We start from the raw sequence: 20,332 nt of genomic DNA, 5'->3' as shown, positions 1-20,332 counted from the left end.
GGCGCTCCGTGGCCGAGCAGCAGGAGGAGAGATGCCTTCCTTGGTGGCAGCTCCCTGCAGAGTGCCGAAGACCAGAGTGGCCGCGCCGCCGTTGTCAGTGGATGACATGCAATTGTCGAGCCACGGAGAACACGTTGCTTTGCGATGTGCACCCGCCTCGTAGCAGAAAACGCGAACAGTGGCCCTGTGGCGCAACGGATAACGCGTCTGACTACGGATCAGAAGATTCCAGGTTCGAATCCTGGCAGGGTCGGCATTTCGTTAGTTGCGGGCGCGTAGCTAGGCAGTGCATTCGAATGTCTCCACCTTCGTGGAGTGCAATGTTAATCCTGAGCATCTCGCAGCTGCATCTCGAGACGATCGCGGTAAATATCGCTTCGTGCAAGCGTCAGCGTAGCGTCAGTCGAGCAAAGTCGAGACAAGTCAAGCTGGCAGATGCTACGCAGTTAATTAAACGGTAGGCGACGCAGACAACGCTTTTCCAAGTGTCCCATGTCACGCACCGAAGAGCGCGCATCTGTCCGCACAGCAGAGTGGCGCAGTGGAAGCGTGCTGGCCCATAACCCAGAGGTCCGTGGATCGAAACCACGCTCTGCTAAAATTATTCTTTTTCTTGGGTGCTTCGAGCTCGATATTAATCCTGGGGTGCGCTGATTCAGCGTCGACGGCAAACCCTGTGAGTTGTGAAACGACGACGTCGTGTGCAGAATACGAGAAACACTTCCTAAGACGCAGACTTTCTTACGATTTTTTAGCAATTACATTCCTTGATCACAACGGTAATGCTTTTTCGGGCCACACGCGCAACCTTCGCGATATAAAAATCGCATCTCCCCGGCGGGGAATCGAACCCCGGTCTCCCGCGTGACAGGCGGGGATACTAACCACTATACTACCGAGGAACACGCAGTCCTTGTCTACAGTGCACGCACATTTATGGTTCTCATGTACGCGATACATCTCAAACCTAGCGTCCCGATGCTTCCATAGTCAGCTGTAACGAAATGAAAGTATGCCCCAGGTGAGGCTCGAACTCACAACCCCGGCATTGCTCACGGCTACTGCCTTATAAGTACCGTGCGCTAACCAATTGCGCCACTGGGGCTACAGCACAGTGCTTACAGTTAGCGGTATTCACTTTGATGCCAACCTGTTGTGGCTACAGACCCGTCATACGACCGTCACCTGCGGCCATACTGCGACGTTAGCACCTGTCTACGAATGCTTCATACGATTCTTGTTTTATATGCTACACTTACAAGCATGTCAACCGCTTGTCATCACCGAAAAAATGCAAAAAAACGGGCGCCTTGCATTCCGCTACCTGTCCATCAGCGACGGCAGATCTGTGGCAAGCTCTAAGCTGTGCAGGCGCTCCGTGGCCGAGCAGCAGGAGGAGAGATGCCTTCCTTGGTGGCAGCTCCCTGCAGAGTGCCGAAGACCAGAGTGGCCGCGCCGCCGTTGTCAGTGGATGACATGCAATTGTCGAGCCACGGAGAACACGTTGCTTTGCGATGTGCACCCGCCTCGTAGCAGAAAACGCGAACAGTGGCCCTGTGGCGCAACGGATAACGCGTCTGACTACGGATCAGAAGATTCCAGGTTCGAATCCTGGCAGGGTCGGCATTTCGTTAGTTGCGGGCGCGTAGCTAGGCAGTGCATTCGAATGTCTCCACCTTCGTGGAGTGCAATGTTAATCCTGAGCATCTCGCAGCTGCATCTCGAGACGATCGCGGTAAATATCGCTTCGTGCAAGCGTCAGCGTAGCGTCAGTCGAGCAAAGTCGAGACAAGTCAAGCTGGCAGATGCTACGCAGTTAATTAAACGGTAGGCGACGCAGACAACGCTTTTCCAAGTGTCCCATGTCACGCACCGAAGAGCGCGCATCTGTCCGCACAGCAGAGTGGCGCAGTGGAAGCGTGCTGGGCCCATAACCCAGAGGTCCGTGGATCGAAACCACGCTCTGCTAAAATTATTCTTTTTCTTGGGTGCTTCGAGCTCGATCATTAATCCTGGGGTGCGCTGATTCAGCGTCGACGGCAAACCCTGTGAGTTGTGAAACGACGACGTCGTGTGCAGAATACGAGAAACACTTCCTAAGACGCAGACTTTCTTACGATTTTTTAGCAATTACATTCCTTGATCACAACGGTAATGCTTTTCGGGCCACACGCGCAACCTTCGCGATATAAAAATCGCATCTCCCGGCGGGGAATCGAACCCCGGTCTCCCGCGTGACAGGCGGGGATACTAACCACTATACTACCGAGGAACACGCAGTCCTTGTCTACAGTGCACGCACATTTATGGTTCTCATGTACGCGATACATCTCAAACCTAGCGTCCCGATGCTTCCATAGTCAGCTGTAACGAAATGAAAGTATGCCCCAGGTGAGGCTCGAACTCACAACCCCGGCATTGCTCACGGCTACTGCCTTATAAGTACCGTGCGCTAACCAATTGCGCCACTGGGGCTACAGCACAGTGCTTACAGTTAGCGGTATTCACTTTGATGCCAACCTGTTGTGGCTACAGACCCGTCATACGACCGTCACCTGCGGCCATACTGCGACGTTAGCACCTGTCTACGAATGCTTCATACGATTCTTGTTTTATATGCTACACTTACAAGCATGTCAACCGCTTGTCATCACCGAAAAAATGCAAAAAAACGGGCGCCTTGCATTCCGCTACCTGTCCATCAGCGACGGCAGATCTGTGGCAAGCTCTAAGCTGTGCAGGCGCTCCGTGGCCGAGCAGCAGGAGGAGAGATGCCTTCCTTGGTGGCAGCTCCCTGCAGAGTGCCGAAGACCAGAGTGGCCGCGCCGCCGTTGTCAGTGGATGACATGCAATTGTCGAGCCACGGAGAACACGTTGCTTTGCGATGTGCACCCGCCTCGTAGCAGAAAACGCGAACAGTGGCCCTGTGGCGCAACGGATAACGCGTCTGACTACGGATCAGAAGATTCCAGGTTCGAATCCTGGCAGGATCGGCATTTCGTTAGTTGCGGGCGCGTAGCTAGGCAGTGCATTCGAATGTCTCCACCTTCGTGGAGTGCAATGTTAATCCTGACCATCTCGCAGCTGCATCTCGAGACGATCGCGGTAAATATCGCTTCGTGCAAGCGTCAGTCGAGCAAAGTCGAGACAAGTCAAGCTGGCAGATGCTACGCAGTTAATTAAACGGTAGGCGACGCAGACAACGCTTTTCCAAGTGTCCCATGTCACGCACCGAAGAGCGCGCATCTGTCCGCACAGCAGAGTGGCGCAGTGGAAGCGTGCTGGGCCCATAACCCAGAGGTCCGTGGATCGAAACCACGCTCTGCTAAAATTATTCTTTTTCTTGGGTGCTTCGAGCTCGATCATTAATCCTGGGGTGCGCTGATTCAGCGTCGACGGCAAACCCTGTGAGTTGTGAAACGACGACGTCGTGTGCAGAATACGAGAAACACTTCCTAAGACGCAGACTTTCTTACGATTTTTTAGCAATTACATTCCTTGATCACAACGGTAATGCTTTTTCGGGCCACACGCGCAACCTTCGCGATATAAAAATCGCATCTCCCCGGCGGGGAATCGAACCCCGGTCTCCCGCGTGACAGGCGGGGATACTAACCACTATACTACCGAGGAACACGCAGTCCTTGTCTACAGTGCACGCACATTTATGGTTCTCATGTACGCGATACATCTCAAACCTAGCGTCCCGATGCTTCCATAGTCAGCTGCTACGAAATGAAAGTATGCCCCAGGTGAGGCTCGAACTCACAACCCCGGCATTGCTCACGGCTACTGCCTTATAAGTACCGTGCGCTAACCAATTGCGCCACTGGGGCTACAGCACAGTGCTTACAGTTAGCGGTATTCACTTTGATGCCAACCTGTTGTGGCTACAGACCCGTCATACGACCGTCACCTGCGGCCATACTGCGACGTTAGCACCTGTCTACGAATGCTTCATACGATTCTTGTTTTATATGCTACACTTACAAGCATGTCAACCGCTTGTCATCACCGAAAAAATGCAAAAAAACGGGCGCCTTGCATTCCGCTACCTGTCCATCAGCGACGGCAGATCTGTGGCAAGCTCTAAGCTGTGCAGGCGCTCCGTGGCCGAGCAGCAGGAGGAGAGATGCCTTCCTTGGTGGCAGCTCCCTGCAGAGTGCCGAAGACCAGAGTGGCCGCGCCGCCGTTGTCAGTGGATGACATGCAATTGTCGAGCCACGGAGAACACGTGCTTTGCGATGTGCACCCGCCTCGTAGCAGAAAACGCGAACAGTGGCCCTGTGGCGCAACGGATAACGCGTCTGACTACGGATCAGAAGATTCCAGGTTCGAATCCTGGCAGGGTCGGCATTTCGTTAGTTGCGGGCGCGTAGCTAGGCAGTGCATTCGAATGTCTCCACCTTCGTGGAGTGCAATGTTAATCCTGAGCATCTCGCAGCTGCATCTCGAGACGATCGCGGTAAATATCGCTTCGTGCAAGCGTCAGCGTAGCGTCAGTCGAGCAAAGTCGAGACAAGTCAAGCTGGCAGATGCTACGCAGTTAATTAAACGGTAGGCGACGCAGACAACGCTTTTCCAAGTGTCCCATGTCACGCACCGAAGAGCGCGCATCTGTCCGCACAGCAGAGTGGCGCAGTGGAAGCGTGCTGGGCCCATAACCCAGATGTCCGTGGATCGAAACCACGCTCTGCTAAAATTATTCTTTTTCTTGGTGCTTCGAGCTCGATCATTAATCCTGGGGTGCGCTGATTCAGCGTCGACGGCAAACCCTGTGAGTTGTGAAACGACGACGTCGTGTGCAGAATACGAGAAACACTTCCTAAGACGCAGACTTTCTTACGATTTTTTAGCAATTACATTCCTTGATCACAACGGTAATGCTTTTTCGGGCCACACGCGCAACCTTCGCGATATAAAAATCGCATCTCCCCGGCGGGGAATCGAACCCCGGTCTCCCGCGTGACAGGCGGGGATACTAACCACTATACTACCGAGGAACACGCAGTCCTTGTCTACAGTGCACGCACATTTATGGTTCTCATGTACGCGATACATCTCAAACCTAGCGTCCCGATGCTTCCATAGTCAGCTGTAACGAAATGAAAGTATGCCCCAGGTGAGGCTCGAACTCACAACCCCGGCATTGCTCACGGCTACTGCCTTATAAGTACCGTGCGCTAACCAATTGCGCCACTGGGGCTACAGCACAGTGCTTACAGTTAGCGGTATTCACTTTGATGCCAACCTGTTGTGGCTACAGACCCGTCATACGACCGTCACCTGCGGCCATACTGCGACGTTAGCACCTGTCTACGAATGCTTCATACGATTCTTGTTTATATGCTACACTTACAAGCATGTCAACCGCTTGTCATCACCGAAAAAATGCAAAAAAAACGGGCGCCTTGCATTCCGCTACCTGTCCATCAGCGACGGCAGATCTGTGGCAAGCTCTAAGCTGTGCAGGCGCTCCGTGGCCGAGCAGCAGGAGGAGAGATGCCTTCCTTGGTGGCAGCTCCCTGCAGAGTGCCGAAGACCAGAGTGGCCGCGCCGCCGTTGTCAGTGGATGACATGCAATTGTCGAGCCACGGAGAACACGTTGCTTTGCGATGTGCACCCGCCTCGTAGCAGAAAACGCGAACAGTGGCCCTGTGGCGCAACGGATAACGCGTCTGACTACGGATCAGAAGATTCCAGGTTCGAATCCTGGCAGGATCGGCATTTCGTTAGTTGCGGGCGCGTAGCTAGGCAGTGCATTCGAATGTCTCCACCTTCGTGGAGTGCAATGTTAATCCTGACCATCTCGCAGCTGCATCTCGAGACGATCGCGGTAAATATCGCTTCGTGCAAGCGTCAGTCGAGCAAAGTCGAGACAAGTCAAGCTGGCAGATGCTACGCAGTTAATTAAACGGTAGGCGACGCAGACAACGCTTTTCCAAGTGTCCCATGTCACGCACCGAAGAGCGCGCATCTGTCCGCACAGCAGAGTGGCGCAGTGGAAGCGTGCTGGGCCCATAACCCAGAGGTCGTGGATCGAAACCACGCTCTGCTAAAATTATTCTTTTTCTTGGGTGCTTCGAGCTCGATCATTAATCCTGGGGTGCGCTGATTCAGCGTCGACGGCAAACCCTGTGAGTTGTGAAACGACGACGTCGTGTGCAGAATACGAGAAACACTTCCTAAGACGCAGACTTTCTTACGATTTTTTAGCAATTACATTCCTTGATCACAACGGTAATGCTTTTTCGGGCCACACGCGCAACCTTCGCGATATAAAAATCGCATCTCCCCGGCGGGGAATCGAACCCCGGTCTCCCGCGTGACAGGCGGGGATACTAACCACTATACTACCGAGGAACACGCAGTCCTTGTCTACAGTGCACGCACATTTATGGTTCTCATGTACGCGATACATCTCAAACCTAGCGTCCCGATGCTTCCATAGTCAGCTGCTACGAAATGAAAGTATGCCCCAGGTGAGGCTCGAACTCACAACCCCGGCATTGCTCACGGCTACTGCCTTATAAGTACCGTGCGCTAACCAATTGCGCCACTGGGGCTACAGCACAGTGCTTACAGTTAGCGGTATTCACTTTGATGCCAACCTGTTGTGGCTACAGACCCGTCATACGACCGTCACCTGCGGCCATACTGCGACGTTAGCACCTGTCTACGAATGCTTCATACGATTCTTGTTTTATATGCTACACTTACAAGCATGTCAACCGCTTGTCATCACCGAAAAAATGCAAAAAAACGGGCGCCTTGCATTCCGCTACCTGTCCATCAGCGACGGCAGATCTGTGGCAAGCTCTAAGCTGTGCAGGCGCTCCGTGGCCGAGCAGCAGGAGGAGAGATGCCTTCCTTGGTGGCAGCTCCCTGCAGAGTGCCGAAGACCAGAGTGGCCGCGCCGCCGTTGTCAGTGGATGACATGCAATTGTCGAGCCACGGAGAACACGTTGCTTTGCGATGTGCACCCGCCTCGTAGCAGAAAACGCGAACAGTGGCCCTGTGGCGCAACGGATAACGCGTCTGACTACGGATCAGAAGATTCCAGGTTCGAATCCTGGCAGGGTCGGCATTTCGTTAGTTGCGGGCGCGTAGCTAGGCAGTGCATTCGAATGTCTCCACCTTCGTGGAGTGCAATGTTAATCCTGAGCATCTCGCAGCTGCATCTCGAGACGATCGCGGTAAATATCGCTTCGTGCAAGCGTCAGCGTAGCGTCAGTCGAGCAAAGTCGAGACAAGTCAAGCTGGCAGATGCTACGCAGTTAATTAAACGGTAGGCGACGCAGACAACGCTTTTCCAAGTGTCCCATGTCACGCACCGAAGAGCGCGGATCTGTCCGCACAGCAGAGTGGCGCAGTGGAAGCGTGCTGGGCCCATAACCCAGAGGTCCGTGGATCGAAACCACGCTCTGCTAAAATTATTCTTTTTCTTGGGTGCTTCGAGCTCGATCATTAATCCTGGGGTGCGCTGATTCAGCGTCGACGGCAAACCCTGTGAGTTGTGAAACGACGACGTCGTGTGCAGAATACGAGAAACACTTCCTAAGACGCAGACTTTCTTACGATTTTTTAGCAATTACATTCCTTGATCACAACGGTAATGCTTTTTCGGGCCACACGCGCAACCTTCGCGATATAAAAATCGCATCTCCCCGGCGGGGAATCGAACCCCGGTCTCCCGCGTGACAGGCGGGGATACTAACCACTATACTACCGAGGAACACGCAGTCCTTGTCTACAGTGCACGCACATTTATGGTTCTCATGTACGCGATACATCTCAAACCTAGCGTCCCGATGCTTCCATAGTCAGCTGTAACGAAATGAAAGTATGCCCCAGGTGAGGCTCGAACTCACAACCCCGGCATTGCTCACGGCTACTGCCTTATAAGTACCGTGCGCTAACCAATTGCGCCACTGGGGCTACAGCACAGTGCTTACAGTTAGCGGTATTCACTTTGATGCCAACCTGTTGTGGCTACAGACCCGTCATACGACCGTCACCTGCGGCCATACTGCGACGTTAGCACCTGTCTACGAATGCTTCATACGATTCTTGTTTTATATGCTACACTTACAAGCATGTCAACCGCTTGTCATCACCGAAAAAATGCAAAAAAACGGGCGCCTTGCATTCCGCTACCTGTCCATCAGCGACGGCAGATCTGTGGCAAGCTCTAAGCTGTGCAGGCGCTCCGTGGCCGAGCAGCAGGAGGAGAGATGCCTTCCTTGGTGGCAGCTCCCTGCAGAGTGCCGAAGACCAGAGTGGCCGCGCCGCCGTTGTCAGTGGATGACATGCAATTGTCGAGCCACGGAGAACACGTTGCTTTGCGATGTGCACCCGCCTCGTAGCAGAAAACGCGAACAGTGGCCCTGTGGCGCAACGGATAACGCGTCTGACTACGGATCAGAAGATTCCAGGTTCGAATCCTGGCAGGGTCGGCATTTCGTTAGTTGCGGGCGCGTAGCTAGGCAGTGCATTCGAATGTCTCCACCTTCGTGGAGTGCAATGTTAATCCTGAGCATCTCGCAGCTGCATCTCGAGACGATCGCGGTAAATATCGCTTCGTGCAAGCGTCAGCGTAGCGTCAGTCGAGCAAAGTCGAGACAAGTCAAGCTGGCAGATGCTACGCAGTTAATTAAACGGTAGGCGACGCAGACAACGCTTTTCCAAGTGTCCCATGTCACGCACCGAAGAGCGCGCATCTGTCCGCACAGCAGAGTGGCGCAGTGGAAGCGTGCTGGGCCCATAACCCAGAGGTCCGTGGATCGAAACCACGCTCTGCTAAAATTATTCTTTTTCTTGGGTGCTTCGAGCTCGATATTAATCCTGGGGTGCGCTGATTCAGCGTCGACGGCAAACCCTGTGAGTTGTGAAACGACGACGTCGTGTGCAGAATACGAGAAACACTTCCTAAGACGCAGACTTTCTTACGATTTTTAGCAATTACATTCCTTGATCACAACGGTAATGCTTTTTCGGGCCACACGCGCAACCTTCGCGATATAAAAATCGCATCTCCCCGGCGGGGAATCGAACCCCGGTCTCCCGCGTGACAGGCGGGATACTAACCACTATACTACCGAGGAACACGCAGTCTTGTCTACAGTGCACGCACATTTATGGTTCTCATGTACGCGATACATCTCAAACCTAGCGTCCCGATGCTTCCATAGTCAGCTGTAACGAAATGAAAGTATGCCCCAGGTGAGGCTCGAACTCACAACCCCGGCATTGCTCACGGCTACTGCCTTATAAGTACCGTGCGCTAACCAATTGCGCCACTGGGGCTACAGCACAGTGCTTACAGTTAGCGGTATTCACTTTGATGCCAACCTGTTGTGGCTACAGACCCGTCATACGACCGTCACCTGCGGCCATACTGCGACGTTAGCACCTGTCTACGAATGCTTCATACGATTCTTGTTTTATATGCTACACTTACAAGCATGTCAACCGCTTGTCATCACCGAAAAAATGCAAAAAAACGGGCGCCTTGCATTCCGCTACCTGTCCATCAGCGACGGCAGATCTGTGGCAAGCTCTAAGCTGTGCAGGCGCTCCGTGGCCGAGCAGCAGGAGGAGAGATGCCTTCCTTGGTGGCAGCTCCCTGCAGAGTGCCGAAGACCAGAGTGGCCGCGCCGCCGTTGTCAGTGGATGACATGCAATTGTCGAGCCACGGAGAACACGTTGCTTTGCGATGTGCACCCGCCTCGTAGCAGAAAACGCGAACAGTGGCCCTGTGGCGCAACGGATAACGCGTCTGACTACGGATCAGAAGATTCCAGGTTCGAATCCTGGCAGGGTCGGCATTTCGTTAGTTGCGGGCGCGTAGCTAGGCAGTGCATTCGAATGTCTCCACCTTCGTGGAGTGCAATGTTAATCCTGAGCATCTCGCAGCTGCATCTCGAGACGATCGCGGTAAATATCGCTTCGTGCAAGCGTCAGCGTAGCGTCAGTCGAGCAAAGTCGAGACAAGTCAAGCTGGCAGATGCTACGCAGTTAATTAAACGGTAGGCGACGCAGACAACGCTTTTCCAAGTGTCCCATGTCACGCACCGAAGAGCGCGCATCTGTCCGCACAGCAGAGTGGCGCAGTGGAAGCGTGCTGGGCCCATAACCCAGAGGTCCGTGGATCGAAACCACGCTCTGCTAAAATTATTCTTTTTCTTGGGTGCTTCGAGCTCGATCATTAATCCTGGGGTGCGCTGATTCAGCGTCGACGGCAAACCCTGTGAGTTGTGAAACGACGACGTCGTGTGCAGAATACGAGAAACACTTCCTAAGACGCAGACTTTCTTACGATTTTTTAGCAATTACATTCCTTGATCACAACGGTAATGCTTTTTCGGCCACACGCGCAACCTTCGCGATATAAAAATCGCATCTCCCCGGCGGGGAATCGAACCCCGGTCTCCCGCGTGACAGGCGGGGATACTAACCACTATACTACCGAGGAACACGCAGTCCTTGTCTACAGTGCACGCACATTTATGGTTCTCATGTACGCGATACATCTCAAACCTAGCGTCCCGATGCTTCCATAGTCAGCTGTAACGAAATGAAAGTATGCCCCAGGTGAGGCTCGAACTCACAACCCCGGCATTGCTCACGGCTACTGCCTTATAAGTACCGTGCGCTAACCAATTGCGCCACTGGGGCTACAGCACAGTGCTTACAGTTAGCGGTATTCACTTTGATGCCAACCTGTTGTGGCTACAGACCCGTCATACGACCGTCACCTGCGGCCATACTGCGACGTTAGCACCTGTCTACGAATGCTTCATACGATTCTTGTTTTATATGCTACACTTACAAGCATGTCAACCGCTTGTCATCACCGAAAAAATGCAAAAAAACGGGCGCCTTGCATTCCGCTACCTGTCCATCAGCGACGGCAGATCTGTGGCAAGCTCTAAGCTGTGCAGGCGCTCCGTGGCCGAGCAGCAGGAGGAGAGATGCCTTCCTTGGTGGCAGCTCCCTGCAGAGTGCCGAAGACCAGAGTGGCCGCGCCGCCGTTGTCAGTGGATGACATGCAATTGTCGAGCCACGGAGAACACGTTGCTTTGCGATGTGCACCCGCCTCGTAGCAGAAAACGCGAACAGTGGCCCTGTGGCGCAACGGATAACGCGTCTGACTACGGATCAGAAGATTCCAGGTTCGAATCCTGGCAGGATCGGCATTTCGTTAGTTGCGGGCGCGTAGCTAGGCAGTGCATTCGAATGTCTCCACCTTCGTGGAGTGCAATGTTAATCCTGACCATCTCGCAGCTGCATCTCGAGACGATCGCGGTAAATATCGCTTCGTGCAAGCGTCAGTCGAGCAAAGTCGAGACAAGTCAAGCTGGCAGATGCTACGCAGTTAATTAAACGGTAGGCGACGCAGACAACGCTTTTCCAAGTGTCCCATGTCACGCACCGAAGAGCGCGCATCTGTCCGCACAGCAGAGTGGCGCAGTGGAAGCGTGCTGGGCCCATAACCCAGAGGTCCGTGGATCGAAACCACGCTCTGCTAAAATTATTCTTTTTCTTGGGTGCTTCGAGCTCGATCATTAATCCTGGGGTGCGCTGATTCAGCGTCGACGGCAAACCCTGTGAGTTGTGAAACGACGACGTCGTGTGCAGAATACGAGAAACACTTCCTAAGACGCAGACTTTCTTACGATTTTTTAGCAATTACATTCCTTGATCACAACGGTAATGCTTTTTCGGGCCACACGCGCAACCTTCGCGATATAAAAATCGCATCTCCCCGGCGGGGAATCGAACCCCGGTCTCCCGCGTGACAGGCGGGGATACTAACCACTATACTACCGAGGAACACGCAGTCCTTGTCTACAGTGCACGCACATTTATGGTTCTCATGTACGCGATACATCTCAAACCTAGCGTCCCGATGCTTCCATAGTCAGCTGCTACGAAATGAAAGTATGCCCCAGGTGAGGCTCGAACTCACAACCCCGGCATTGCTCACGGCTACTGCCTTATAAGTACCGTGCGCTAACCAATTGCGCCACTGGGGCTACAGCACAGTGCTTACAGTTAGCGGTATTCACTTTGATGCCAACCTGTTGTGGCTACAGACCCGTCATACGACCGTCACCTGCGGCCATACTGCGACGTTAGCACCTGTCTACGAATGCTTCATACGATTCTTGTTTTATATGCTACACTTACAAGCATGTCAACCGCTTGTCATCACCGAAAAAATGCAAAAAAACGGGCGCCTTGCATTCCGCTACCTGTCCATCAGCGACGGCAGATCTGTGGCAAGCTCTAAGCTGTGCAGGCGCTCCGTGGCCGAGCAGCAGGAGGAGAGATGCCTTCCTTGGTGGCAGCTCCTGCAGAGTGCCGAAGACCAGAGTGGCCGCGCCGCCGTTGTCAGTGGATGACATGCAATTGTCGAGCCACGGAGAACACGTTGCTTTGCGATGTGCACCCGCCTCGTAGCAGAAAACGCGAACAGTGGCCCTGTGGCGCAACGGATAACGCGTCTGACTACGGATCAGAAGATTCCAGGTTCGAATCCTGGCAGGGTCGGCATTTCGTTAGTTGCGGGCGCGTAGCTAGGCAGTGCATTCGAATGTCTCCACCTTCGTGGAGTGCAATGTTAATCCTGAGCATCTCGCAGCTGCATCTCGAGACGATCGCGGTAAATATCGCTTCGTGCAAGCGTCAGCGTAGCGTCAGTCGAGCAAAGTCGAGACAAGTCAAGCTGGCAGATGCTACGCAGTTAATTAAACGGTAGGCGACGCAGACAACGCTTTTCCAAGTGTCCCATGTCACGCACCGAAGAGCGCGGATCTGTCCGCACAGCAGAGTGGCGCAGTGGAAGCGTGCTGGGCCCATAACCCAGAGGTCCGTGGATCGAAACCACGCTCTGCTAAAATTATTCTTTTTCTTGGGTGCTTCGAGCTCGATCATTAATCCTGGGGTGCGCTGATTCAGCGTCGACGGCAAACCCTGTGAGTTGTGAAACGACGACGTCGTGTGCAGAATACGAGAAACACTTCCTAAGACGCAGACTTTCTTACGATTTTTTAGCAATTACATTCCTTGATCACAACGGTAATGCTTTTTCGGGCCACACGCGCAACCTTCGCGATATAAAAATCGCATCTCCCCGGCGGGGAATCGAACCCCGGTCTCCCGCGTGACAGGCGGGGATACTAACCACTATACTACCGAGGAACACGCAGTCCTTGTCTACAGTGCACGCACATTTATGGTTCTCATGTACGCGATACATCTCAAACCTAGCGTCCCGATGCTTCCATAGTCAGCTGTAACGAAATGAAAGTATGCCCCAGGTGAGGCTCGAACTCACAACCCCGGCATTGCTCACGGCTACTGCCTTATAAGTACCGTGCGCTAACCAATTGCGCCACTGGGGCTACAGCACAGTGCTTACAGTTAGCGGTATTCACTTTGATGCCAACCTGTTGTGGCTACAGACCCGTCATACGACCGTCACCTGCGGCCATACTGCGACGTTAGCACCTGTCTACGAATGCTTCATACGATTCTTGTTTTATATGCTACACTTACAAGCATGTCAACCGCTTGTCATCACCGAAAAAATGCAAAAAAACGGGCGCCTTGCATTCCGCTACCTGTCCATCAGCGACGGCAGATCTGTGGCAAGCTCTAAGCTGTGCAGGCGCTCCGTGGCCGAGCAGCAGGAGGAGAGATGCCTTCCTTGGTGGCAGCTCCCTGCAGAGTGCCGAAGACCAGAGTGGCCGCGCCGCCGTTGTCAGTGGATGACATGCAATTGTCGAGCCACGGAGAACACGTTGCTTTGCGATGTGCACCCGCCTCGTAGCAGAAAACGCGAACAGTGGCCCTGTGGCGCAACGGATAACGCGTCTGACTACGGATCAGAAGATTCCAGGTTCGAATCCTGGCAGGGTCGGCATTTCGTTAGTTGCGGGCGCGTAGCTAGGCAGTGCATTCGAATGTCTCCACCTTCGTGGAGTGCAATGTTAATCCTGAGCATCTCGCAGCTGCATCTCGAGACGATCGCGGTAAATATCGCTTCGTGCAAGCGTCAGCGTAGCGTCAGTCGAGCAAAGTCGAGACAAGTCAAGCTGGCAGATGCTACGCAGTTAATTAAACGGTAGGCGACGCAGACAACGCTTTTCCAAGTGTCCCATGTCACGCACCGAAGAGCGCGCATCTGTCCGCACAGCAGAGTGGCGCAGTGGAAGCGTGCTGGGCCCATAACCCAGAGGTCCGTGGATCGAAACCACGCTCTGCTAAAATTATTCTTTTTCTTGGGTGCTTCGAGCTCGATATTAATCCTGGGGTGCGCTGATTCAGCGTCGACGGCAAACCCTGTGAGTTGTGAAACGACGACGTCGTGTGCAGAATACGAGAAACACTTCCTAAGACGCAGACTTTCTTACGATTTTTTAGCAATTACATTCCTTGATCACAACGGTAATGCTTTTTCGGGCCACACGCGCAACCTTCGCGATATAAAAATCGCATCTCCCCGGCGGGGAATCGAACCCCGGTCTCCCGCGTGACAGGCGGGGATACTAACCACTATACTACCGAGGAACACGCAGTCCTTGTCTACAGTGCACGCACATTTATGGTTCTCATGTACGCGATACATCTCAAACCTAGCGTCCCGATGCTTCCATAGTCAGCTGTAACGAAATGAAAGTATGCCCCAGGTGAGGCTCGAACTCACAACCCCGGCATTGCTCACGGCTACTGCCTTATAAGTACCGTGCGCTAACCAATTGCGCCACTGGGGCTACAGCACAGTGCTTACAGTTAGCGGTATTCACTTTGATGCCAACCTGTTGTGGCTACAGACCCGTCATACGACCGTCACCTGCGGCCATACTGCGACGTTAGCACCTGTCTACGAATGCTTCATACGATTCTTGTTTTATATGCTACACTTACAAGCATGTCAACCGCTTGTCATCACCGAAAAAATGCAAAAAAACGGGCGCCTTGCATTCCGCTACCTGTCCATCAGCGACGGCAGATCTGTGGCAAGCTCTAAGCTGTGCAGGCGCTCCGTGGCCGAGCAGCAGGAGGAGAGATGCCTTCCTTGGTGGCAGCTCCCTGCAGAGTGCCGAAGACCAGAGTGGCCGCGCCGCCGTTGTCAGTGGATGACATGCAATTGTCGAGCCACGGAGAACACGTTGCTTTGCGATGTGCACCCGCCTCGTAGCAGAAAACGCGAACAGTGGCCCTGTGGCGCAACGGATAACGCGTCTGACTACGGATCAGAAGATTCCAGGTTCGAATCCTGGCAGGGTCGGCATTTCGTTAGTTGCGGGCGCGTAGCTAGGCAGTGCATTCGAATGTCTCCACCTTCGTGGAGTGCAATGTTAATCCTGAGCATCTCGCAGCTGCATCTCGAGACGATCGCGGTAAATATCGCTTCGTGCAAGCGTCAGCGTAGCGTCAGTCGAGCAAAGTCGAGACAAGTCAAGCTGGCAGATGCTACGCAGTTAATTAAACGGTAGGCGACGCAGACAACGCTTTTCCAAGTGTCCCATGTCACGCACCGAAGAGCGCGCATCTGTCCGCACAGCAGAGTGGCGCAGTGGAAGCGTGCTGGGCCCATAACCCAGAGGTCCGTGGATCGAAACCACGCTCTGCTAAAATTATTCTTTTTCTTGGGTGCTTCGAGCTCGATCATTAATCCTGGGGTGCGCTGATTCAGCGTCGACGGCAAACCCTGTGAGTTGTGAAACGACGACGTCGTGTGCAGAATACGAGAAACACTTCCTAAGACGCAGACTTTCTTACGATTTTTTAGCAATTACATTCCTTGATCACAACGGTAATGCTTTTTCGGGCCACACGCGCAACCTTCGCGATATAAAAATCGCATCTCCCCGGCGGGGAATCGAACCCCGGTCTCCCGCGTGACAGGCGGGGATACTAACCACTATACTACCGAGGAACACGCAGTCCTTGTCTACAGTGCACGCACATTTATGGTTCTCATGTACGCGATACATCTCAAACCTAGCGTCCCGATGCTTCCATAGTCAGCTGTAACGAAATGAAAGTATGCCCCAGGTGAGGCTCGAACTCACAACCCCGGCATTGCTCACGGCTACTGCCTTATAAGTACCGTGCGCTAACCAATTGCGCCACTGGGGCTACAGCACAGTGCTTACAGTTAGCGGTATTCACTTTGATGCCAACCTGTTGTGGCTACAGACCCGTCATACGACCGTCACCTGCGGCCATACTGCGACGTTAGCACCTGTCTACGAATGCTTCATACGATTCTTGTTTTATATGCTACACTTACAAGCATGTCAACCGCTTGTCATCACCGAAAAAATGCAAAAAAACGGGCGCCTTGCATTCCGCTACCTGTCCATCAGCGACGGCAGATCTGTGGCAAGCTCTAAGCTGTGCAGGCGCTCCGTGGCCGAGCAGCAGGAGGAGAGATGCCTTCCTTGGTGGCAGCTCCCTGCAGAGTGCCGAAGACCAGAGTGGCCGCGCCGCCGTTGTCAGTGGATGACATGCAATTGTCGAGCCACGGAGAACACGTTGCTTTGCGATGTGCACCCGCCTCGTAGCAGAAAACGCGAACAGTGGCCCTGTGGCGCAACGGATAACGCGTCTGACTACGGATCAGAAGATTCCAGGTTCGAATCCTGGCAGGATCGGCATTTCGTTAGTTGCGGGCGCGTAGCTAGGCAGTGCATTCGAATGTCTCCACCTTCGTGGAGTGCAATGTTAATCCTGACCATCTCGCAGCTGCATCTCGAGACGATCGCGGTAAATATCGCTTCGTGCAAGCGTCAGTCGAGCAAAGTCGAGACAAGTCAAGCTGGCAGATGCTACGCAGTTAATTAAACGGTAGGCGACGCAGACAACGCTTTTCCAAGTGTCCCATGTCACGCACCGAAGAGCGCGCATCTGTCCGCACAGCAGAGTGGCGCAGTGGAAGCGTGCTGGGCCCATAACCCAGAGGTCCGTGGATCGAAACCACGCTCTGCTAAAATTATTCTTTTTCTTGGGTGCTTCGAGCTCGATCATTAATCCTGGGGTGCGCTGATTCAGCGTCGACGGCAAACCCTGTGAGTTGTGAAACGACGACGTCGTGTGCAGAATACGAGAAACACTTCCTAAGACGCAGACTTTCTTACGATTTTTTAGCAATTACATTCCTTGATCACAACGGTAATGCTTTTTCGGGCCACACGCGCAACCTTCGCGATATAAAAATCGCATCTCCCCGGCGGGGAATCGAACCCCGGTCTCCCGCGTGACAGGCGGGGATACTAACCACTATACTACCGAGGAACACGCAGTCCTTGTCTACAGTGCACGCACATTTATGGTTCTCATGTACGCGATACATCTCAAACCTAGCGTCCCGATGCTTCCATAGTCAGCTGCTACGAAATGAAAGTATGCCCCAGGTGAGGCTCGAACTCACAACCCCGGCATTGCTCACGGCTACTGCCTTATAAGTACCGTGCGCTAACCAATTGCGCCACTGGGGCTACAGCACAGTGCTTACAGTTAGCGGTATTCACTTTGATGCCAACCTGTTGTGGCTACAGACCCGTCATACGACCGTCACCTGCGGCCATACTGCGACGTTAGCACCTGTCTACGAATGCTTCATACGATTCTTGTTTTATATGCTACACTTACAAGCATGTCAACCGCTTGTCATCACCGAAAAAATGCAAAAAAACGGGCGCCTTGCATTCCGCTACCTGTCCATCAGCGACGGCAGATCTGTGGCAAGCTCTAAGCTGTGCAGGCGCTCCGTGGCCGAGCAGCAGGAGGAGAGATGCCTTCCTTGGTGGCAGCTCCCTGCAGAGTGCCGAAGACCAGAGTGGCCGCGCCGCCGTTGTCAGTGGATGACATGCAATTGTCGAGCCACGGAGAACACGTTGCTTTGCGATGTGCACCCGCCTCGTAGCAGAAAACGCGAACAGTGGCCCTGTGGCGCAACGGATAACGCGTCTGACTACGGATCAGAAGATTCCAGGTTCGAATCCTGGCAGGGTCGGCATTTCGTTAGTTGCGGGCGCGTAGCTAGGCAGTGCATTCGAATGTCTCCACCTTCGTGGAGTGCAATGTTAATCCTGAGCATCTCGCAGCTGCATCTCGAGACGATCGCGGTAAATATCGCTTCGTGCAAGCGTCAGCGTAGCGTCAGTCGAGCAAAGTCGAGACAAGTCAAGCTGGCAGATGCTACGCAGTTAATTAAACGGTAGGCGACGCAGACAACGCTTTTCCAAGTGTCCCATGTCACGCACCGAAGAGCGCGCATCTGTCCGCACAGCAGAGTGGCGCAGTGGAAGCGTGCTGGGCCCATAACCCAGATGTCCGTGGATCGAAACCACGCTCTGCTAAAATTATTCTTTTTCTTGGGTGCTTCGAGCTCGATCATTAATCCTGGGGTGCGCTGATTCAGCGTCGACGGCAAACCCTGTGAGTTGTGAAACGACGACGTCGTGTGCAGAATACGAGAAACACTTCCTAAGACGCAGACTTTCTTACGATTTTTTAGCAATTACATTCCTTGATCACAACGGTAATGCTTTTTCGGGCCACACGCGCAACCTTCGCGATATAAAAATCGCATCTCCCCGGCGGGGAATCGAACCCCGGTCTCCCGCGTGACAGGCGGGGATACTAACCACTATACTACCGAGGAACACGCAGTCCTTGTCTACAGTGCACGCACATTTATGGTTCTCATGTACGCGATACATCTCAAACCTAGCGTCCCGATGCTTCCATAGTCAGCTGTAACGAAATGAAAGTATGCCCCAGGTGAGGCTCGAACTCACAACCCCGGCATTGCTCACGGCTACTGCCTTATAAGTACCGTGCGCTAACCAATTGCGCCACTGGGGCTACAGCACAGTGCTTACAGTTAGCGGTATTCACTTTGATGCCAACCTGTTGTGGCTACAGACCCGTCATACGACCGTCACCTGCGGCCATACTGCGACGTTAGCACCTGTCTACGAATGCTTCATACGATTCTTGTTTTATATGCTACACTTACAAGCATGTCAACCGCTTGTCATCACCGAAAAAATGCAAAAAAACGGGCGCCTTGCATTCCGCTACCTGTCCATCAGCGACGGCAGATCTGTGGCAAGCTCTAAGCTGTGCAGGCGCTCCGTGGCCGAGCAGCAGGAGGAGAGATGCCTTCCTTGGTGGCAGCTCCCTGCAGAGTGCCGAAGACCAGAGTGGCCGCGCCGCCGTTGTCAGTGGATGACATGCAATTGTCGAGCCACGGAGAACACGTTGCTTTGCGATGTGCACCCGCCTCGTAGCAGAAAACGCGAACAGTGGCCCTGTGGCGCAACGGATAACGCGTCTGACTACGGATCAGAAGATTCCAGGTTCGAATCCTGGCAGGATCGGCATTTCGTTAGTTGCGGGCGCGTAGCTAGGCAGTGCATTCGAATGTCTCCACCTTCGTGGAGTGCAATGTTAATCCTGACCATCTCGCAGCTGCATCTCGAGACGATCGCGGTAAATATCGCTTCGTGCAAGCGTCAGTCGAGCAAAGTCGAGACAAGTCAAGCTGGCAGATGCTACGCAGTTAATTAAACGGTAGGCGACGCAGACAACGCTTTTCCAAGTGTCCCATGTCACGCACCGAAGAGCGCGCATCTGTCCGCACAGCAGAGTGGCGCAGTGGAAGCGTGCTGGGCCCATAACCCAGAGGTCCGTGGATCGAAACCACGCTCTGCTAAAATTATTCTTTTTCTTGGGTGCTTCGAGCTCGATCATTAATCCTGGGGTGCGCTGATTCAGCGTCGACGGCAAACCCTGTGAGTTGTGAAACGACGACGTCGTGTGCAGAATACGAGAAACACTTCCTAAGACGCAGACTTTCTTACGATTTTTTAGCAATTACATTCCTTGATCACAACGGTAATGCTTTTTCGGGCCACACGCGCAACCTTCGCGATATAAAAATCGCATCTCCCCGGCGGGGAATCGAACCCCGGTCTCCCGCGTGACAGGCGGGGATACTAACCACTATACTACCGAGGAACACGCAGTCCTTGTCTACAGTGCACGCACATTTATGGTTCTCATGTACGCGATACATCTCAAACCTAGCGTCCCGATGCTTCCATAGTCAGCTGCTACGAAATGAAAGTATGCCCCAGGTGAGGCTCGAACTCACAACCCCGGCATTGCTCACGGCTACTGCCTTATAAGTACCGTGCGCTAACCAATTGCGCCACTGGGGCTACAGCACAGTGCTTACAGTTAGCGGTATTCACTTTGATGCCAACCTGTTGTGGCTACAGACCCGTCATACGACCGTCACCTGCGG

The 20,332-nt window shown here is 53.4% G+C and overlaps 45 non-coding genes across 45 annotated transcripts; 15 read left to right on the top strand and 30 right to left on the bottom strand.

Moving 5' to 3' along the window:
• Nucleotides 1–180: 180 nt before the first annotated feature.
• Nucleotides 181–253, top strand: Trnar-acg. The gene has a single exon. It is a non-coding gene; the product is annotated as a tRNA-Arg (tRNA).
• A 577-nt stretch (nt 254–830) lies between these two features.
• On the bottom strand, nt 831–902 carry Trnad-guc. Its single transcript has one exon. It is a non-coding gene; the product is annotated as a tRNA-Asp (tRNA).
• Nucleotides 903–1,013: 111 nt separating this feature from the next.
• On the bottom strand, nt 1,014–1,105 carry Trnai-uau. Its single transcript is given in 2 exon segments — nt 1,014–1,049; nt 1,068–1,105. It is a non-coding gene; the product is annotated as a tRNA-Ile (tRNA).
• Nucleotides 1,106–1,550: 445 nt separating this feature from the next.
• On the top strand, nt 1,551–1,623 carry Trnar-acg. The gene has a single exon. It is a non-coding gene; the product is annotated as a tRNA-Arg (tRNA).
• A 576-nt stretch (nt 1,624–2,199) lies between these two features.
• Trnad-guc lies at nt 2,200–2,272 on the bottom strand. Its single transcript has one exon. It is a non-coding gene; the product is annotated as a tRNA-Asp (tRNA).
• A 111-nt stretch (nt 2,273–2,383) lies between these two features.
• Nucleotides 2,384–2,475, bottom strand: Trnai-uau. Its single transcript is given in 2 exon segments — nt 2,384–2,419; nt 2,438–2,475. It is a non-coding gene; the product is annotated as a tRNA-Ile (tRNA).
• A 445-nt stretch (nt 2,476–2,920) lies between these two features.
• Nucleotides 2,921–2,993, top strand: Trnar-acg. Its single transcript has one exon. It is a non-coding gene; the product is annotated as a tRNA-Arg (tRNA).
• A 568-nt stretch (nt 2,994–3,561) lies between these two features.
• Nucleotides 3,562–3,633, bottom strand: Trnad-guc. Its single transcript has one exon. It is a non-coding gene; the product is annotated as a tRNA-Asp (tRNA).
• A 111-nt stretch (nt 3,634–3,744) lies between these two features.
• On the bottom strand, nt 3,745–3,836 carry Trnai-uau. The gene is given in 2 exon segments: nt 3,745–3,780; nt 3,799–3,836. It is a non-coding gene; the product is annotated as a tRNA-Ile (tRNA).
• A 444-nt stretch (nt 3,837–4,280) lies between these two features.
• On the top strand, nt 4,281–4,353 carry Trnar-acg. Its single transcript has one exon. It is a non-coding gene; the product is annotated as a tRNA-Arg (tRNA).
• Nucleotides 4,354–4,931: 578 nt separating this feature from the next.
• Trnad-guc lies at nt 4,932–5,003 on the bottom strand. The gene has a single exon. It is a non-coding gene; the product is annotated as a tRNA-Asp (tRNA).
• A 111-nt stretch (nt 5,004–5,114) lies between these two features.
• On the bottom strand, nt 5,115–5,206 carry Trnai-uau. Its single transcript is given in 2 exon segments — nt 5,115–5,150; nt 5,169–5,206. It is a non-coding gene; the product is annotated as a tRNA-Ile (tRNA).
• A 445-nt stretch (nt 5,207–5,651) lies between these two features.
• Trnar-acg lies at nt 5,652–5,724 on the top strand. The gene has a single exon. It is a non-coding gene; the product is annotated as a tRNA-Arg (tRNA).
• Nucleotides 5,725–6,291: 567 nt separating this feature from the next.
• On the bottom strand, nt 6,292–6,363 carry Trnad-guc. Its single transcript has one exon. It is a non-coding gene; the product is annotated as a tRNA-Asp (tRNA).
• A 111-nt stretch (nt 6,364–6,474) lies between these two features.
• On the bottom strand, nt 6,475–6,566 carry Trnai-uau. The gene is given in 2 exon segments: nt 6,475–6,510; nt 6,529–6,566. It is a non-coding gene; the product is annotated as a tRNA-Ile (tRNA).
• A 445-nt stretch (nt 6,567–7,011) lies between these two features.
• Nucleotides 7,012–7,084, top strand: Trnar-acg. Its single transcript has one exon. It is a non-coding gene; the product is annotated as a tRNA-Arg (tRNA).
• A 579-nt stretch (nt 7,085–7,663) lies between these two features.
• Nucleotides 7,664–7,735, bottom strand: Trnad-guc. The gene has a single exon. It is a non-coding gene; the product is annotated as a tRNA-Asp (tRNA).
• A 111-nt stretch (nt 7,736–7,846) lies between these two features.
• Nucleotides 7,847–7,938, bottom strand: Trnai-uau. Its single transcript is given in 2 exon segments — nt 7,847–7,882; nt 7,901–7,938. It is a non-coding gene; the product is annotated as a tRNA-Ile (tRNA).
• Nucleotides 7,939–8,383: 445 nt separating this feature from the next.
• Nucleotides 8,384–8,456, top strand: Trnar-acg. The gene has a single exon. It is a non-coding gene; the product is annotated as a tRNA-Arg (tRNA).
• Nucleotides 8,457–9,033: 577 nt separating this feature from the next.
• Nucleotides 9,034–9,104, bottom strand: Trnad-guc. Its single transcript has one exon. It is a non-coding gene; the product is annotated as a tRNA-Asp (tRNA).
• A 110-nt stretch (nt 9,105–9,214) lies between these two features.
• On the bottom strand, nt 9,215–9,306 carry Trnai-uau. Its single transcript is given in 2 exon segments — nt 9,215–9,250; nt 9,269–9,306. It is a non-coding gene; the product is annotated as a tRNA-Ile (tRNA).
• A 445-nt stretch (nt 9,307–9,751) lies between these two features.
• Trnar-acg lies at nt 9,752–9,824 on the top strand. The gene has a single exon. It is a non-coding gene; the product is annotated as a tRNA-Arg (tRNA).
• A 578-nt stretch (nt 9,825–10,402) lies between these two features.
• On the bottom strand, nt 10,403–10,474 carry Trnad-guc. The gene has a single exon. It is a non-coding gene; the product is annotated as a tRNA-Asp (tRNA).
• Nucleotides 10,475–10,585: 111 nt separating this feature from the next.
• Nucleotides 10,586–10,677, bottom strand: Trnai-uau. The gene is given in 2 exon segments: nt 10,586–10,621; nt 10,640–10,677. It is a non-coding gene; the product is annotated as a tRNA-Ile (tRNA).
• Nucleotides 10,678–11,122: 445 nt separating this feature from the next.
• Trnar-acg lies at nt 11,123–11,195 on the top strand. Its single transcript has one exon. It is a non-coding gene; the product is annotated as a tRNA-Arg (tRNA).
• A 568-nt stretch (nt 11,196–11,763) lies between these two features.
• On the bottom strand, nt 11,764–11,835 carry Trnad-guc. Its single transcript has one exon. It is a non-coding gene; the product is annotated as a tRNA-Asp (tRNA).
• Nucleotides 11,836–11,946: 111 nt separating this feature from the next.
• Trnai-uau lies at nt 11,947–12,038 on the bottom strand. Its single transcript is given in 2 exon segments — nt 11,947–11,982; nt 12,001–12,038. It is a non-coding gene; the product is annotated as a tRNA-Ile (tRNA).
• Nucleotides 12,039–12,482: 444 nt separating this feature from the next.
• Trnar-acg lies at nt 12,483–12,555 on the top strand. Its single transcript has one exon. It is a non-coding gene; the product is annotated as a tRNA-Arg (tRNA).
• Nucleotides 12,556–13,134: 579 nt separating this feature from the next.
• On the bottom strand, nt 13,135–13,206 carry Trnad-guc. The gene has a single exon. It is a non-coding gene; the product is annotated as a tRNA-Asp (tRNA).
• A 111-nt stretch (nt 13,207–13,317) lies between these two features.
• On the bottom strand, nt 13,318–13,409 carry Trnai-uau. Its single transcript is given in 2 exon segments — nt 13,318–13,353; nt 13,372–13,409. It is a non-coding gene; the product is annotated as a tRNA-Ile (tRNA).
• Nucleotides 13,410–13,854: 445 nt separating this feature from the next.
• Trnar-acg lies at nt 13,855–13,927 on the top strand. Its single transcript has one exon. It is a non-coding gene; the product is annotated as a tRNA-Arg (tRNA).
• Nucleotides 13,928–14,505: 578 nt separating this feature from the next.
• Nucleotides 14,506–14,577, bottom strand: Trnad-guc. Its single transcript has one exon. It is a non-coding gene; the product is annotated as a tRNA-Asp (tRNA).
• A 111-nt stretch (nt 14,578–14,688) lies between these two features.
• Trnai-uau lies at nt 14,689–14,780 on the bottom strand. Its single transcript is given in 2 exon segments — nt 14,689–14,724; nt 14,743–14,780. It is a non-coding gene; the product is annotated as a tRNA-Ile (tRNA).
• A 445-nt stretch (nt 14,781–15,225) lies between these two features.
• Trnar-acg lies at nt 15,226–15,298 on the top strand. Its single transcript has one exon. It is a non-coding gene; the product is annotated as a tRNA-Arg (tRNA).
• A 579-nt stretch (nt 15,299–15,877) lies between these two features.
• Trnad-guc lies at nt 15,878–15,949 on the bottom strand. The gene has a single exon. It is a non-coding gene; the product is annotated as a tRNA-Asp (tRNA).
• A 111-nt stretch (nt 15,950–16,060) lies between these two features.
• Trnai-uau lies at nt 16,061–16,152 on the bottom strand. The gene is given in 2 exon segments: nt 16,061–16,096; nt 16,115–16,152. It is a non-coding gene; the product is annotated as a tRNA-Ile (tRNA).
• A 445-nt stretch (nt 16,153–16,597) lies between these two features.
• Nucleotides 16,598–16,670, top strand: Trnar-acg. Its single transcript has one exon. It is a non-coding gene; the product is annotated as a tRNA-Arg (tRNA).
• Nucleotides 16,671–17,238: 568 nt separating this feature from the next.
• Trnad-guc lies at nt 17,239–17,310 on the bottom strand. Its single transcript has one exon. It is a non-coding gene; the product is annotated as a tRNA-Asp (tRNA).
• A 111-nt stretch (nt 17,311–17,421) lies between these two features.
• On the bottom strand, nt 17,422–17,513 carry Trnai-uau. The gene is given in 2 exon segments: nt 17,422–17,457; nt 17,476–17,513. It is a non-coding gene; the product is annotated as a tRNA-Ile (tRNA).
• A 445-nt stretch (nt 17,514–17,958) lies between these two features.
• Trnar-acg lies at nt 17,959–18,031 on the top strand. Its single transcript has one exon. It is a non-coding gene; the product is annotated as a tRNA-Arg (tRNA).
• Nucleotides 18,032–18,610: 579 nt separating this feature from the next.
• Nucleotides 18,611–18,682, bottom strand: Trnad-guc. Its single transcript has one exon. It is a non-coding gene; the product is annotated as a tRNA-Asp (tRNA).
• A 111-nt stretch (nt 18,683–18,793) lies between these two features.
• Trnai-uau lies at nt 18,794–18,885 on the bottom strand. The gene is given in 2 exon segments: nt 18,794–18,829; nt 18,848–18,885. It is a non-coding gene; the product is annotated as a tRNA-Ile (tRNA).
• A 445-nt stretch (nt 18,886–19,330) lies between these two features.
• Trnar-acg lies at nt 19,331–19,403 on the top strand. The gene has a single exon. It is a non-coding gene; the product is annotated as a tRNA-Arg (tRNA).
• Nucleotides 19,404–19,971: 568 nt separating this feature from the next.
• On the bottom strand, nt 19,972–20,043 carry Trnad-guc. The gene has a single exon. It is a non-coding gene; the product is annotated as a tRNA-Asp (tRNA).
• A 111-nt stretch (nt 20,044–20,154) lies between these two features.
• Nucleotides 20,155–20,246, bottom strand: Trnai-uau. The gene is given in 2 exon segments: nt 20,155–20,190; nt 20,209–20,246. It is a non-coding gene; the product is annotated as a tRNA-Ile (tRNA).
• Nucleotides 20,247–20,332: the final 86 nt, after the last annotated feature.

This window comes from Schistocerca piceifrons, unplaced genomic scaffold, assembly GCF_021461385.2.
Source record: "Schistocerca piceifrons isolate TAMUIC-IGC-003096 unplaced genomic scaffold, iqSchPice1.1 HiC_scaffold_1684, whole genome shotgun sequence".
NCBI lineage: Eukaryota > Metazoa > Arthropoda > Insecta > Orthoptera > Acrididae > Schistocerca > Schistocerca piceifrons.
This window is presented reverse-complemented; position numbering and strand designations above follow the sequence as displayed.